The sequence below is a fragment of the Lampetra planeri genome, chromosome 42, assembly GCF_965212315.1.
Source record: "Lampetra planeri chromosome 42, kcLamPlan1.2.h2, whole genome shotgun sequence".
NCBI lineage: Eukaryota > Metazoa > Chordata > Hyperoartia > Petromyzontiformes > Petromyzontidae > Lampetra > Lampetra planeri.
This window is the reverse complement of record NC_136148.1, coordinates 8075414-8090829: the sequence shown is the minus strand read 5'-3', so window position 1 is coordinate 8090829 and position 15416 is coordinate 8075414. Positions and strand designations below refer to the sequence as shown.

Genomic DNA, 15416 nt, shown 5'->3' with positions numbered 1-15416 from the left:
CAGGCGATTCCGCAATTCGCAACTTGTGCACTGCACGTGGATCGACTCTCCTTCGATTCCGAAACAATCAAAATTGTATTTTTGGTTCTTTCGGCAAAGTCACGTAGAAGGAAATTTTTTAAATAATACAAATATTATTTATAATATTTTTATTTTATATAATAAAGTCACGTAAAAAGGAAATAATAAAAAAAACAATTATTTAATATAATAAAAATATATTTTATTATATTTTTATTTGATTATTTCCCTTCTACGTGACTTTACTGAAAGAACCAATAATATGAATCCCTGCAGTCAAGAAAGCTTTAAATCAAAATAGAATCAAAATTATGACTTATTATTATTCTTCTTTGGGTATTTCGGTAAAGTCACGGAGATAGGTTCAAAGAATAATAAAAAAAAATTAACCCGTAAAAACAAAGTTTTTCACTATAAATCCTTTATATGCGTGGCGGCTAGAGTCATCTCGTCCTCTGGCTTGAGATGGCTGCCACCTATGGGTCAGATGATTGCCTGCCACCATTAAGCAATTGGTAATTAAATATTAAAAAAAATCGTAAAAAGTGTAAAGTTATGGAAAAAAAATTTTCACGAAAATAAATTGTCACGCACAACGAGTCTGTGTGCAAAATGTCAGCTCGATTGGATCACGGGAAGTGGGTTAAAAAACGACCGAAAGATTTGCACGGTCGTAAGTGCGCAAGCAAGCAAGTGAACTTAATATAAATGATTTAATAACAAATAAACTCGTTTAAAAAAAAAAAATTTTAAACATCGGTTTTATTAACAATTTCGTTGAACTCACCGTCGAGAAGGACGTCAATGGCGCCTGAGATACACGCGGCGTCTGCGTTTTGTGCGAGCCGATTCCATAGTTTAGGGACCGCGGCGTTTTTGACCGACACACAAATATATAAATAAATAATAACGAGGCGTCCATACAAAATGTCAATTGCTTTAAAGTAGCGAATTAATTGATTAATTGATGCCACTTTTGATACAGGCATGCATTGTCACCGGAGCTGAGTAGGTGTGCAAAATGTGGAATTGCTTGGAGAACGGGAAGTGGAGGAAATTTAGATTACGAGATTTGACCACGACAAACAGAGAAATCAAGTTGAGTAAAACCGCTGAAAACCTACAACGTTTCGATCGCAACACAAGCGGTCGTCATCAGGAAAAGAATATGAATTCCTGCAGTCACGAAAGCTTTAAGTCAATATTTATTGTTACTTATTACTGGAGATCCAGAGTCGACATTTTTATGACTGGAGGAATCCTACAAAGCTATTTGTTCACATACGTGCAGTAGGGGCACGGGTTTAGAACGTTACAACAACAACAACCAATACAAAGGTCAACAAATCACCCAAAAACATACATAATAAAACCATCCCCATCCTGCCCAGGCAAAGAAGCCCACCGAGGTATGAACTCATTTTTCAGAAGCGGCCTGGCCATCAACAACGACAGCTCAACGAAGTGGCCGAGCGTCTGGTCCATTGACAGAGGCCTCGAATTCAACCGCATCGGACACGAGTGCTTTGTGTCGTCACGATCTCGGGGATCAATAACACAGCCGTCAAGCGCTTATTATCACTGCTGCCTAACTCACCACAGACCAATTCAGATCTCGTTGGTCTCAACGTTCGTCCTACAAAGTCCCACCGCATGGGAGAAACACAAACGAATTTACAAAAGTTTTAATCTGGATTTGAAGCTTTCGTGACTGCAGGAATCCATACTACTGTATTTGGTTATTTCGGCAAAGTCACGTAGATGAACAATACAAATAATAATAAAATAACATGAAAAGAACCAAATTAATTAATGAAATAGTGATTTAATTTAGTTACTTTTTTTCATCTACGTGACTTTACCGAAAGAACCAAAGAGTATAGACAAAAGTATGGGGTTTTTTTTGCTCGTAATGAAACGGCTGTACGCCGTATGGACCTGCAAACTCAATTTCCCTGTACAACAATACGGGTAAACCGAATGGGTTGACAGCTATGCAAGACTACGGTATTGTAGAAGTAGCAATAGCAAGAATAATAAATACATAAATAACGTCGTGGGGTCGATTGGTTTGACTCAGGCGAGCGAATCGATTCTGCGTCACGAGGGGTCCTCGCAGGTCACGTGGCGAGGGATGGCTGCGTGAGGCTCGCAGGTCATAACACCTCACCACTCACTCACCACTCACTCACTCACCACGCACTCACTCAGCCCTCACCACTCAGTCACCACTCACTCACTCACCACTCACTCACCACTCACTCACTCACCACTCACTCACCACTCACTCAGCCCTCACCACTCACTCACCACTCACTCACTCACCACTCACTCACTCACCACTTACTCACCACTCACTCAGCCCTCACCACTCACTCACCACTCACCACTCACTCACTCAGCCCTCACCACTCACTCAGCCCTCACCACTCACCACTCACTCACTCAGCCCTCACCACTCACTCACTCACCACTCACTCAGCCCTCACCACTCACCACTCACTCACTCAGCCCTCACCACTCACTCACTCACTCACCACTCACTCAGCCCCCACCACTCACTCACCACTCACTCAACCGTCACTCAGCCCTCACCACTCACTCAGCCCTCACCACTCACTCACTCAGCCCTCACCCCTCACTCAGCCCCCACCACTCATTCAGCACTCACCACTCACTCAGCCCCCACCACTCACTCAGCCCTCACCACTCACTCACCACTCACTCAGCCCCCACCTCTCACTCAGCCCTCACCACTCACTCAGCCCTCACCACTCACTCAGCCCTCACCCCTCACTCAGCCCCCACCACTCACTCAGCACTCACCACTCACTCAGCCCCCACCACTCACTCAGCCCTCACCACTCACTCACCACTCACTCAGCCCCCACCTCTCACTCAGCCCTCACCACTCACTCAGCCCTCACCACTCACTCAGCCCCTACCACTCACTCAGCCCTCACCACTCACTCACTCACTCACTCCTCACTCAGCCCCCACCACTCACTCAGCCCCCACCACTCACTCAGCCCCCACCACTCACTCAGCCCCCACCACTCACTCAGCCCTCACCACTCAGTCAGCCCCCACCACTCACTCAGCCCTCACCACTCAGTCAGCCCCCACCACTCACTCAGCCATCACCACTCACTCAGCCCTCACCACTCACTCAGCCCTCACCACTCACTCACCACTCACTCACTCACCACTCACTCACCACTCACTCAGCCCTCACCACTCACTCACCACTCACTCACTCACCACTCACTCACCACTCACCACTCACTCACCACTCACTCACCACTCACTCACCACTCACTCAGCCCTCACCACTCACTCACCACTCACCACTCACTCAGCCCTCACCACTCACTCACTCACCACTCACTCAGCCCTCACCACTCACCACTCACTCACTCACTCAGCCCTCACCACTCACTCACTCACCACTCACTCAGCCCCCAGCACTCACTCACCACTCACTCAACCCTCACCCGTCACTCAGCCCTCACCACTCACTCAGCCCTCACCACTCACTCACTCAGCCCTCACCCCTCACTCAGCCCCCACCACTCACTCAGCCCTCACCACTCACTCAGCCCCCACCACTCACTCAACCCTCACCACTCACTCAGCCCTCACCACTCACTCAACACTCACCCGTCACTCAGCCCTCACCACTCACTCAGCCCTCACCACTCACTCAGTCCTCACCACTCACTCAGCCCTCACCACTCACTCAGCCCCCACCACTCACTAAGCCCTCACCACTCACTCAGCCCTCACCACTCACTCAGCCCCCACCACTCACTCAGCCCTCACCATTCACTCACCACTCACTCAGCCCTCACCACTCATTCAGCCCCCACCACTCACTCAGCCCTCACCACTCACCACTCACTCAGCCCTCACCACTCACTCAGCCCTCACCACTCACTCAGCCCTCACCACTCACTCACCCCCACCACTCACTCAGCCCCCACCACTCACTCACCCCCACCACTCACTCAGCCCCCACCACTCACTCAACCCTCACCACTCACTCAGCCCTCACCACTCACTCACCCCTCACTCAGCCCCCACCACTCACTCAGCCCTCACCATTCACTCAGCCCCCACCACTCACTGAGCCCTCACCACTCACTCAGCCCTCACCACTCACTCAGCCCCCACCACTCACTCAGCCCTCACCATTCACTCACCACTCACTCAGCCCTCACCACTCACTCAGCCCCCACCACTCACTCAGCCCTCACCACTCACTCAGCCCTCACCACTCACTCAGCCCTCACCACTCACTCAGCCCTCACCACTCACTCTCCCCCACCACTCACTCAGCCCCCACCACTCACTCACCCCCACCACTCACTCAGCCCCCACCACTCACTCAGCCCTCACCACTCACTCAGCCCTCACCACTCACTCACCCCTCACTCAGGCCCCACCACTCACTCAGCCCCCACCACTCACTCAGCCCCCACCACTCACTCAGCCCTCACCACTCACTAAGCCCTCACCACTCACTCAGCCCTCACCACTCACTCACCACTCACTCAGCCCTCACCACTCACTCAGCCCTCACCTCTCACTCAGCCCTCACCACTCACTCAGCCCTCACCACTCACTCAGCCCCCACCACTCACTGAGCCCTCACCCCTCACTCAGCCCCCACCACTCACTCAGCCCCCACCACTCACTCAGCCCTCACCACTCACTCACCACTCACTCAGCCCTCACCACTCACCACTCACTCACTCAGCCCTCACCACTCACTCACCACTCACTCAGCCCCCACCACTCACTCACCACTCACTCAACCCTCACCCGTCACTCAGCCCTCACCACTCACTCAGTCCTCACCACTCACTCACTCACTCAGCCCTCACCCCTCACTCAGCCCCCACCACTCACTCAGCCCTCACCACTCACTCAGCCCCCACCACTCACTCAACCCTCACCACTCACTCAGCCCTCACCACTCACTCAACCCTCACCCATCACTCAGCCCTCACCACTCACTCAGCCCTCACCACTCACTCACCACTCACTCACCACTCACGCAGCCCTCACCCCTCACTCAGCCCTCACCACTCACTCAGCCCTCACCACTCACTCAGCCCTCACCACTCACTCAGCCCCCACCACTCACTCAGCCCCCACCACTCACTCAGCCCCCACCACTCACTCAGCCCTCACCACTCAGTCAGCCCCCACCACTCACTCAGCCCTCACCACTCACTCAGCCCCCACCACTCACTCAGCCCTCACCACTCACCACTCACTCAGCCCTCACCACTCACTCAGCCCCCACCACTCACTCAGCCCCCACCACTCACTCAGCCCCCACCACTCACTCAGCCCTCACCACTCAGTCAGCCCCCACTACTCACTCAGCCCTCCCCACTCACTGAGCCCTCACTACTCACTCAGCCCTCACCACTCACTCAGCCCTCACCACTCACTCAGCCCCCACCACTCACTCAGCCCCCACCACTCACTCAGCCCCCACCACTCACTCAGCCCTCACCACTCACCACTCACTCAGCCCTCACCACTCAGTCAGCCCCCACTACTCACTCAGCCCTCCCCACTCACTCAGCCCTCACTACTCACTCAGCCCTCACCACTCACTCAGCCCTCACCACTCACTCAGCCCTCACCACTCACTCAGCACTCCCCACTCACTCAGCCCTCACTACTCACTCAGCCCTCACCACTCACTCAGCCCTCACCACTCACTCAGCCCTCACCACTCACTCAGCCCTCACCACTCACTCAGCCCTCACCACTCACTCAGCCCTCACCACTCACTCAGCCCTCACCACTCACTCAGCCCCCACCACTCACTCGGCCCTCACCACTCACTCGGCCCTCACCACTCACTCAGCCCTCACCACTCACTCAGCCCCCACGACTCACTCAGCCCTCACCACTCACTCAGCCCTCACCACTTACTCAGCCCTCACCACTCACTCAGCCCCCACCACTCAGCCCTCACCACTCACTCAGCCCTCACCACTCACTCAGCCCTCACCCCTCACTCAGCCCTCACCACTCACTCAACCCTCACCACTCACTCAGCCCTCACCACTCACTCAGCCCTCACCACTCACTCAGCCCTCACCACTCAGTCAGCCCCCACTACTCACTCAGCCCTCCCCACTCACTCAGCCCTCACTACTCACTCAGCCCTCACCACTCACTCAGCCCTCACCACTCACTCAGCCCCCACGACTCACTCAGCCCCCACCACTCACTCAGCCCCCACCACTCACTCAGCCCTCACCACTCACCACTCACTCAGCCCTCACCACTCAGTCAGCCCCCACTACTCACTCAGCCCTCCCCACTCACTCAGCCCTCACTACTCACTCAGCCCTCACCACTCACTCAGCCCTCACCACTCACTCAGCCCTCACCACTCACTCAGCCCTCACCACTCACTCAGCCCTCACCACTCACCACTCACTCAGCCCTCACCACTCACTCAGCCCTCACCACTCACTCAGCCCTCACCACTCACTCAGCCCTCACCACTCACTCAGCGCTCACCACTCACTCAGCCCTCACCACTCACTCAGCCCCCACCACTCACTCGGCCCTCACCACTCACTCGGCCCTCACCACTCACTCAGCCCTCACCACTCACTCAGCCCCCACGACTCACTCAGCCCCCACCACTCACTCAGCCCTCACCACTCAGTCAGCCCCCACCACTCACTCAGCCCTCACCACTCACTCAGCCCTCACCACTCAGTCAGCCCCCACCACTCACTCAGCCCTCTCCACTCACTCAGCCCCCACCACTCACTCAGCCCTCACCACTCACCACTCACTCAGCCCTCACCACTCACTCAGCCCTAACCACTCACTCAGCCCTCACCACTCACCACTCACTCAGCCCCCACCACTCACTCAGCCCTCACCACTCAGTCAGCCCCCACCACTCACTCAGCCCTCACCACTCACTCAGCCCCCACCACTCACCACTCACTCAGCCCTCACCACTCAGTCAGCCCCCACCACTCACTCAGCCCTCACCACTCACTCAGCCCTAACCACTCAGTCAGCCCCCACCACTCACTCAGCCCTCACCACTCACTCAGCCCTCACCACTCACCACTCACTCAGCCCTCACCACTCAGTCAGCCCCCACCACTCACTCAGCCCTCACCACTCACCACTCACTCAGCCCTCACCACTCACTCAGCCCTCACCACTCACTCAGCCCCCACCACTCACTCAGCCCTCACCACTCACCACTCACTCAGCCCTCACCACTCACTCCGCCCTCACCCCTCACTCAGCCCCCACCACTCACTCAGCCCCCACCACTCACTCAGCCCCCACCACTCACTCAGCCCCCACCACTCAGCCCCCACCACTCACTCCGCCCTCACCACTCACTCACCCCTCACTCAGCCCCCACTACTCACTCAGCCCCCACCACTCACTCAGCCCTCACCACTCACTCAGCCCTCACCACTCACTCAACCCTCACCACTCACTCAGCCCTCACCACTCACTCAGCCCCCACCACTCACTCAGCCCTCACCACTCACTCAGCCCCCACCACTCACTCAGCCCTCACCACTCACTCAGCCCTCACCACTCACTCAGCCCTCACCACTCACTCAGCCCCCACCTCTCACTCAGCCCTCACCACTCACTCAGCCCTCACCACTCACTCAGCCCCTACCACTCACTCAGCCCTCACCACTCACTCACTCACTCACTCCTCACTCAGCCCCCACCACTCACTCAGCCCCCACCACTCACTCAGCCCCCACCACTCACTCAGCCCTCACCACTCACTCAGCCCCCACCACTCAGTCAGCCCCCACTACTCACTCAGCCCTCCCCACTCACTCAGCCCTCACTACTCACTCAGCCCTCACCACTCACTCAGCCCTCACCACTCACTCAGCCCCCACGACTCACTCAGCCCCCACCACTCACTCAGCCCTCACTACTCACTCAGCCCTCACCACTCACTCAGCCCTCACCACTCACTCAGCCCTCACCACTCACTCAGCCCTCACCACTCACTCAGCCCTCACCACTCACCACTCACTCAGCCCTCACCACTCACTCAGCCCTCACCACTCACTCAGCCCTCACCACTCACTCAGCCCTCACCACTCACTCAGCGCTCACCACTCACTCAGCCCTCACCACTCACTCAGCCCCCACCACTCACTCGGCCCTCACCACTCACTCGGCCCTCACCACTCACTCAGCCCTCACCACTCACTCAGCCCCCACGACTCACTCAGCCCCCACCACTCACTCAGCCCTCACCACTCAGTCAGCCCCCACCACTCACTCAGCCCTCACCATTCACTCAGCCCTCACCACTCAGTCAGCCCCCACCACTCACTCAGCCCTCTCCACTCACTCAGCCCCCACCACTCACTCAGCCCTCACCACTCACCACTCACTCAGCCCTCACCACTCACTCAGCCCTAACCACTCACTCAGCCCTCACCACTCACCACTCACTCAGCCCCCACCACTCACTCAGCCCTCACCACTCAGTCAGCCCCCACCACTCACTCAGCCCTCACCACTCACTCAGCCCCCACCACTCACCACTCACTCAGCCCTCACCACTCAGTCAGCCCCCACCACTCACTCAGCCCTCACCACTCACTCAGCCCTAACCACTCAGTCAGCCCCCACCACTCACTCAGCCCTCACCACTCACTCAGCCCTCACCACTCACCACTCACTCAGCCCTCACCACTCAGTCAGCCCCCACCACTCACTCAGCCCTCACCACTCACCACTCACTCAGCCCTCACCACTCACTCAGCCCTCACCACTCACTCAGCCCCCACCACTCACTCAGCCCTCACCACTCACCACTCACTCAGCCCTCACCACTCACTCCGCCCTCACCCCTCACTCAGCCCCCACCACTCACTCAGCCCCCACCACTCACTCAGCCCCCACCACTCACTCAGCCCCCACCACTCAGCCCCCACCACTCACTCCGCCCTCACCACTCACTCACCCCTCACTCAGCCCCCACTACTCACTCAGCCCCCACCACTCACTCAGCCCTCACCACTCACTCAGCCCTCACCACTCACTCAACCCTCACCACTCACTCAGCCCTCACCACTCACTCAGCCCCCACCACTCACTCAGCCCTCACCACTCACTCAGCCCCCACCACTCACTCAGCCCTCACCACTCACTCAGCCCTCACCACTCACTCAGCCCTCACCACTCACTCAGCCCCCACCTCTCACTCAGCCCTCACCACTCACTCAGCCCTCACCACTCACTCAGCCCCTACCACTCACTCAGCCCTCACCACTCACTCACTCACTCACTCCTCACTCAGCCCCCACCACTCACTCAGCCCCCACCACTCACTCAGCCCCCACCACTCACTCAGCCCCCACCACTCACTCAGCCCTCACCACTCAGTCAGCCCCCACCACTCACTCAGCCCTCACCACTCAGTCAGCCCCCACCACTCACTCAGCCATCACCACTCACTCAGCCCTCACCACTCACTCAGCCCTCACCACTCACTCACCACTCACTCACTCACCACTCACTCACCACTCACTCAGCCCTCACCACTCACTCACCACTCACTCACTCACCACTCACTCACCACTCACCACTCACTCACTCACCACTCACTCACCACTCACTCACCACTCACTCAGCCCTCACCACTCACTCACCACTCACCACTCACTCAGCCCTCACCACTCACTCACTCAGCCCTCACCACTCGCCACTCACTCACTCAGCCCTCACCACTCACTCACTCACCACTCACTCAGCCCTCACCACTCACCACTCACTCACTCACTCAGCCCTCACCACTCACTCACCACTCACTCAGCCCCCAGCACTCACTCACCACTCACTCAACCCTCACCCGTCACTCAGCCCTCACCACTCACTCAGCCCTCACCACTCACTCACTCAGCCCTCACCCCTCACTCAGCCCCCACCACTCACTCAGCCCTCACCACTCACTCAGCCCCCACCACTCACTCAACCCTCACCACTCACTCAGCCCTCACCACTCACTCAACACTCACCCGTCACTCAGCCCTCACCACTCACTCAGCCCTCACCACTCACTCAGTCCTCACCACTCACTCAGCCCTCACCACTCACTCAGCCCCCACCACTCACTAAGCCCTCACCACTCACTCAGCCCTCACCACTCACTCAGCCCCCACCACTCACTCAGCCCTCACCATTCACTCACCACTCACTCAGCCCTCACCACTCACTCAGCCCCCACCACTCACTCAGCCCTCACCACTCACCACTCACTCAGCCCTCACCACTCACTCAGCCCTCACCACTCACTCAGCCCTCACCACTCACTCACCCCCACCACTCACTCAGCCCCCACCACTCACTCACCCCCACCACTCACTCAGCCCCCACCACTCACTCAGCCCTCACCACTCACTCAGCCCTCACCACTCACTCACCCCTCACTCAGCCCCCACCACTCACTCAGCCCTCACCATTCACTCAGCCCCCACCACTCACTGAGCCCTCACCACTCACTCAGCCCTCACCACTCACTCAGCCCCCACCACTCACTCAGCCCTCACCATTCACTCACCACTCACTCAGCCCTCACCACTCACTCAGCCCCCACCACTCACTCAGCCCTCACCACTCACTCAGCCCTCACCACTCACTCAGCCCTCACCACTCACTCAGCCCTCACCACTCACTCTCCCCCACCACTCACTCAGCCCCCACCACTCACTCACCCCCACCACTCACTCAGCCCCCACCACTCACTCAGCCCTCACCACTCACTCAGCCCTCACCACTCACTCACCCCTCACTCAGGCCCCACCACTCACTCAGCCCCCACCACTCACTCAGCCCCCACCACTCACTCAGCCCTCACCACTCACTAAGCCCTCACCACTCACTCAGCCCTCACCACTCACTCACCACTCACTCAGCCCTCACCACTCACTCAGCCCTCACCTCTCACTCAGCCCTCACCACTCACTCAGCCCTCACCACTCACTCAGCCCCCACCACTCACTGAGCCCTCACCCCTCACTCAGCCCCCACCACTCACTCAGCCCCCACCACTCACTCAGCCCTCACCACTCACTCACCACTCACTCAGCCCTCACCACTCACCACTCACTCACTCAGCCCTCACCACTCACTCACCACTCACTCAGCCCCCACCACTCACTCACCACTCACTCAACCCTCACCCGTCACTCAGCCCTCACCACTCACTCAGTCCTCACCACTCACTCACTCAGCCCTCACCCCTCACTCAGCCCCCACCACTCACTCAGCCCTCACCACTCACTCAGCCCCCACCACTCACTCAACCCTCACCACTCACTCAGCCCTCACCACTCACTCAACCCTCACCCATCACTCAGCCCTCACCACTCACTCAGCCCTCACCACTCACTCACCACTCACTCACCACTCACGCAGCCCTCACCCCTCACTCAGCCCTCACCACTCACTCAGCCCTCACCACTCACTCAGCCCTCACCACTCACTCAGCCCCCACCACTCACTCAGCCCCCACCACTCACTCAGCCCCCACCACTCACTCAGCCCTCACCACTCAGTCAGCCCCCACCACTCACTCAGCCCTCACCACTCACTCAGCCCCCACCACTCACTCAGCCCTCACCACTCACCACTCACTCAGCCCTCACCACTCACTCAGCCCCCACCACTCACTCAGCCCCCACCACTCACTCAGCCCCCACCACTCACTCAGCCCTCACCACTCAGTCAGCCCCCACTACTCACTCAGCCCTCCCCACTCACTGAGCCCTCACTACTCACTCAGCCCTCACCACTCACTCAGCCCTCACCACTCACTCAGCCCCCACCACTCACTCAGCCCCCACCACTCACTCAGCCCCCACCACTCACTCAGCCCTCACCACTCACCACTCACTCAGCCCTCACCACTCAGTCAGCCCCCACTACTCACTCAGCCCTCCCCACTCACTCAGCCCTCACTACTCACTCAGCCCTCACCACTCACTCAGCCCTCACCACTCACTCAGCCCTCACCACTCACTCAGCCCTCCCCACTCACTCAGCCCTCACTACTCACTCAGCCCTCACCACTCACTCAGCCCTCACCACTCACTCAGCCCTCACCACTCACTCAGCCCTCACCACTCACCACTCACTCAGCCCTCACCACTCACTCAGCCCTCACCACTCACTCAGCCCTCACCACTCACTCAGCCCTCACCACTCACTCAGCCCTCACCACTCACTCAGCCCCCACCACTCACTCGGCCCTCACCACTCACTCGGCCCTCACCACTCACTCAGCCCTCACCACTCACTCAGCCCCCACGACTCACTCAGCCCTCACCACTCACTCAGCCCTCACCACTTACTCAGCCCTCACCACTCACTCAGCCCCCACCACTCAGCCCTCACCACTCACTCAGCCCTCACCACTCACTCAGCCCTCACCCCTCACTCAGCCCTCACCACTCACTCAACCCTCACCACTCACTCAGCCCTCACCACTCACTCAGCCCTCACCACTCACTCAGCCCTCACCACTCAGTCAGCCCCCACTACTCACTCAGCCCTCCCCACTCACTCAGCCCTCACTACTCACTCAGCCCTCACCACTCACTCAGCCCTCACCACTCACTCAGCCCCCACGACTCACTCAGCCCCCACCACTCACTCAGCCCCCACCACTCACTCAGCCCTCACCACTCACCACTCACTCAGCCCTCACCACTCAGTCAGCCCCCACTACTCACTCAGCCCTCCCCACTCACTCAGCCCTCACTACTCACTCAGCCCTCACCACTCACTCAGCCCTCACCACTCACTCAGCCCTCACCACTCACTCAGCCCTCACCACTCACTCAGCCCTCACCACTCACCACTCACTCAGCCCTCACCACTCACTCAGCCCTCACCACTCACTCAGCCCTCACCACTCACTCAGCCCTCACCACTCACTCAGCGCTCACCACTCACTCAGCCCTCACCACTCACTCAGCCCCCACCACTCACTCGGCCCTCACCACTCACTCGGCCCTCACCACTCACTCAGCCCTCACCACTCACTCAGCCCCCACGACTCACTCAGCCCCCACCACTCACTCAGCCCTCACCACTCAGTCAGCCCCCACCACTCACTCAGCCCTCACCACTCACTCAGCCCTCACCACTCAGTCAGCCCCCACCACTCACTCAGCCCTCTCCACTCACTCAGCCCCCACCACTCACTCAGCCCTCACCACTCACCACTCACTCAGCCCTCACCACTCACTCAGCCCTAACCACTCACTCAGCCCTCACCACTCACCACTCACTCAGCCCCCACCACTCACTCAGCCCTCACCACTCAGTCAGCCCCCACCACTCACTCAGCCCTCACCACTCACTCAGCCCCCACCACTCACCACTCACTCAGCCCTCACCACTCAGTCAGCCCCCACCACTCACTCAGCCCTCACCACTCACTCAGCCCTCACCACTCAGTCAGCCCCCACCACTCACTCAGCCCTCACCACTCACTCAGCCCTCACCACTCACCACTCACTCAGCCCTCACCACTCAGTCAGCCCCCACCACTCACTCAGCCCTCACCACTCACCACTCACTCAGCCCTCACCACTCACTCAGCCCTCACCACTCACTCAGCCCCCACCACTCACTCAGCCCTCACCACTCACCACTCACTCAGCCCTCACCACTCACTCCGCCCTCACCCCTCACTCAGCCCCCACCACTCACTCTGCCCCCACCACTCACTCAGCCCCCACCACTCACTCAGCCCCCACCACTCAGCCCCCACCACTCACTCCGCCCTCACCACTCACTCACCCCTCACTCAGCCCCCACCACTCACTCAGCCCCCACCACTCACTCAGCCCTCACCACTCACTCAGCCCTCACCACTCACTCAACCCTCACCACTCACTCAGCCCTCACCACTCACTCAGCCCCCACCACTCACTCAGCCCTCACCACTCACTCAGCCCCCACCACTCACTCAGCCCTCACCACTCACTCAGCCCTCACCACTCACTCAGCCCTCACCACTCACTCAGCCCTCACAACTCGCTCAGCCCCCACCACTCACTCAGCCCCCACCACTCACTCAACCCTCACCACTCACTCAGCCCTCACCACTCACTCAGCCCTCACCACTCACTCAGCCCCCACCACTCACTCAGCCCCCACCACTCACTCAGCCCCCACCACTCACTCAGCCCCCACCACTCACTCAGCCCCCACCACTCACTCAACCCTCACCACTCACTCAGCCCTCACCACTCACTCAACCCCTCGCCTCTCTCGCTGGGAGGCAGAGCTTAAAGCGAGCGCAATGCAGGCTAATAGAGAGCAATATTGATACGAATTTATCCATAGCCACGTGTGATCGATAATTCACTATGTAACACGATTTTTGTTCCTGGGTAGTAAGTGTGATTTTCTCATTGTTTATGCCTCAAAAGTATAGAGAATGGGTGGGGGGGGGCTGGGTGGGGAGGGGCTAGTCACCCCATGGTGCCCTTATAAAACTCAACGTTTAACTTACTCACGCCGCCTTGTGCCCGCCCTCACAGTCGGCCATATTTGCGGAATACACCACGCCGTCATTGACCCTGGCCATTGACTGAGCAACCCAACGTCCCTACCAGCTCCCTCCGCTGGAATGTGTTTCAACTCGTTAAGTTATCCTTCAGCCATGAGGACTCCAGACTGATTTTCGTCTCACCCACTCCGTTCGACCACCACACAGCGGCAGGTCACAACACTTTTCTATCAGCTTCTTCCACGCACTGCTCGAATTTAGAAGTCCATCCTCCGGTATCAAGTCTAATAACCTTGCTAATTTCCGTAAATATGTTAACTCTAATCGACGACAACTTGATTGTAGTGCTGTTCATTGCTGAACGGATGACATGTTGGGCTTCTGGATCTGTGCTCAGCAATCATAACGAATGAAATAAGTTGGCGTTTTGTTCAGGCCACGCATATTCCTTTGAGTAAAATTGGCCACTGGCAAAATGTTACTTCGTGGAGATGCCAGGGATTGAATCCGGGGCCTCACACATGCAAAGCGTGCGCTCTACCACTGAGCTACATCCCCACCAGACTGTCTCTGTCTGATCCCAGTAACGTGACCTCGTTGTGTAAGGGGGCTTTCGGGGTCATGGCCTGAGTTGAAGAATCTACAGTGATCCCTCGTTTATCGTGGTTAATGGGGACCGGAACCCCTCAACATAGGTGAAAATACGCGAAGTAGGATTGGCCCCCTAGGAATTTCCGTATATGTGTGTGTGGGTACCAGAATGTTTAAAATATGTCTATTTATACTTTATATATATTTTACTTAAATCTATTTAATTATA

The 15416-nt window shown here is 57.6% G+C and overlaps 1 non-coding gene across 1 annotated transcript; it reads right to left on the bottom strand.

Moving 5' to 3' along the window:
* Nucleotides 1-15082: 15082 nt before the first annotated feature.
* Nucleotides 15083-15154, bottom strand: TRNAA-UGC (transfer RNA alanine (anticodon UGC)). Its single transcript has one exon. It is a non-coding gene; the product is annotated as a tRNA-Ala (tRNA).
* Between the last annotated feature and the right edge of the window lie 262 nt (nucleotides 15155-15416).